Source organism: Lytechinus pictus, chromosome 9 (genome assembly GCF_037042905.1).
Source record: "Lytechinus pictus isolate F3 Inbred chromosome 9, Lp3.0, whole genome shotgun sequence".
Lineage (NCBI taxonomy): Eukaryota > Metazoa > Echinodermata > Echinoidea > Temnopleuroida > Toxopneustidae > Lytechinus > Lytechinus pictus.
The window spans coordinates 11050043-11053214 of NC_087253.1; positions in this window are offsets into that span (position 1 = coordinate 11050043).

The following is a 3172-nucleotide window of genomic DNA, read 5'->3' on the forward strand; positions in this document are numbered from 1 at the left end:
AGGGAAATTGGGAAGTTTACTTGATATTTTCAAACCGGCCATGAACAGAGTTTCACAACACTGTGTGTATTTTTATTCGTATTCAATCGGACGACAATGTTGCTATGAAGCTAAATAATTCTGTGTTGAAGATTTGAAATGTTATTAGCATAAGAAGATCTCAGTTGCAAAAGGGGTAGGTCCATTTTTCATCAAATTTGATTTTTTTTGTCTCAATGTATAGATTTTAGTAGCTCTATAAGATGATATTAAAGAAAAGTTGAAATTTCCATTAAAAAATTTACAAAAATGGCAGAGAAAAATCACTTTTTTTTCAAAAGGGGTTAGGTCCATTTCAGTTTGGTTACAAAAAGGGTTAGGTCCACAAAGATTTTTTTGGGTAAAGAATGTAAAAAAATATATGAAGACAGGTAGATTTCTTTTATGCCCAATTTTATGTTGACATGGTAGGGTATATCAATGAAAATTTAGTTTCGCATGAGAATATTGCAATATCGGAGAATAAAAAAAAGATTTTCTTGGAGTGGACCTAACCCCTTTTGCAACCAAACTCTTCTGAAGAACTCATTTGTCAAAGGGGTTAGGTCCATGTATCACAAATCTTATTGTTTTCTGTCTCAAAATTAACCTTTAGATTTTTAGTCGCTCTGATGATACAACAAAAATGAAATTCACATTAAAGCGTGAATAAAAGTGGCACGAAAATCACTTTTTTTATTAAAAAGAGATTGGATTAATTTCAGTTTGCTTGTAAAAGGGGTTAGGTCCACAATGATATATTTGTTTAAATATATAGAAAAAAATTGAAGACAGGTAGATTTCTTTTATACCCAATTTATATTCACATGATAGGGTATAGTATATCATGACAATTAAGTTTTTCATAAGAATATTGCAATAAGTGAGAATTAAAAAAAAAACATGATTTTTCTCAGAATGGTCCAAAGTAGACCTTACCCCTTTTGCAACCAATTCCTCTTCATATAGAAATAGTATAGAAATTGCTTGTTGCCTATAATATACATGATTGGCAGCAATGGTTGAAACTCCATGTTAAAGTAGCCTAAGAACCCGCTATATAAGAACACACAAAAAAAATTAGGCATTCAATACAATACAGTGCGTATTAAAAAAAACGGGACAGATTTGAAGTCTATAAAATTTTTGTTTCAAATTATGATCTCTATATTTTGGTGTCAATAGGTGCTCTCAGGTCTTATCCTTAAAATGCCATTAAAATAATTTAGTTTATTCATGCTTGAGCGAACACAGAATGTTTTTGTCTGGGGTTAAAAAGAAGGCTTGCACCAAAATGGCATAAAATGATGAATAAATTATGATGGTCGGACTTCTTGCTAATCAGCAGGCTTCCTCTTAAACTTTTCATTATCTTTGCCATAATTTTCGAATTATGCGGTCAAAATATCATTTTCAATTCTACTTATTTGCTTGAATAGTTCTGCTGTTGTTCTTTTTTAATATGTTCTCTTTTAGCTTTGAATATTCCTTCTTTAGGCAAGAACATTTTTTTTTCAAAACCGAAGTATGGGAGAGCGTGTATTTTTTTCTTCAAATCCTTTCATTGTGTGCTATAAAAGGTTATGGTGCCTTTGAACAGCCTGCATACCGATGGGTGGGGGCTCGGGGTGCTCCTCCCCCATGCAAAAAAAAAGAAAGAAATCATGACCAAGAAACAAAAAGTGGAAAGGAAAATAACAAAATCACAAAATTTGATATTTTAATAAAAAAGTGGAAATTTTTGCTTGCTCGCTTCACAACTTTTTAATACAATTTACCCGATCTGCCATATCTTGCTCCTTCAAAATTGACTCAATACACCATTGCCATTGAAAGACATGAATCCTTTCCTGTTTGTCCTGTCAGGCTCATAATTAAACTTGGTGAAGGATTCAATAACCAAGTGAAAATAGGATTCATATGTCTTAGGTAACATAACATAATTTGTTTCACATAATAAAAGGATTTTGATAATTACAAATTCTCCCAATTGATAATGCAAATCTTCTTACTTGGGTTGATAAAAAGTCTTCTTTTCTTACTGATGAAGGAAAATTCAAAGGTAAAAGAAGTATGAATGAAAAACAAAATAATTCAGGTAAATAAATATATTTGTAAATGAGATTTGACAGCTTAATTAAAAAATTATGGCAAAGATAATGAAAGATTAAGAGGAAGTCTGCTGATTATAGCCCGGAAAAATCTAATCATCAAATTTCTCATTTCTGCCATTTTGGCGCAAGCCTCTTTCTGAACCCCCGAAAAAAACGTCCCGTGTTCGCTCAAGCATGAACAAAATTTATTTTTTTAAATGGCATTTCAAAGATGAGATCTCAGAGCATCTATTAATATCAAAATATAGATATAATAATTTGAAACATTTTTTTTTATAGACTTTTCAAAACTGTCCCGTTTTTTTAATACGCACTGTATAGGCCTACGTGTAAATGACACAAAACAAAGATGGGGGTAATCCCGTTAACTGCATGGTTCTTCCTTTTCCCTAGCTTCTCTTCCCTCCTTCTTTTTCTCTTCTCTTATCTTAGGCCTTTCCTCCCTATTTTCCATGCTTTTGAAAATTCTGGGGATTCGATAGAAACCCCAACCTCAAAATCATAAATATTAACACTGACATTTGCTGGAACAGCTGGATCAGAGTTTTAATTTTGCTTTATTAGAAATAACTTTTCTTTCAATCCCGTAGGTTTCAAGGGAAAGAATACTATTTGAAGCCTTTGTGTCAATGACAGTGGTATAGTTTGAAAGTAAATAACCCATAAAATACAATTTCGATAAAAACAATAACTATCCAGTTTCAAATGTTCAAGAGCCTTAATTGGCTCTTGAACATTTTGAATTGTCCTTACAAATATGCTTGAGATCTATTTTAAATTTTACACATGTTCTCCAGCATCAACTCATTTAAACACGGATTAGATTCTTTTTGGTCAAGCATACATTTTGAAATCGTCTGACATCCACGCCCGCATTGTACTTGTTAGACTTTTAATTATGCATCAATTGTTTATGACCGGGAGATCTACAGGACTACCTACCCTCCCATAGATGATGATGATGATGACGATGATGATAGTATACAAATAGACAAAATGCAATACTAGTATTTGGCATTTAGCACAGTACCATCGTAGAG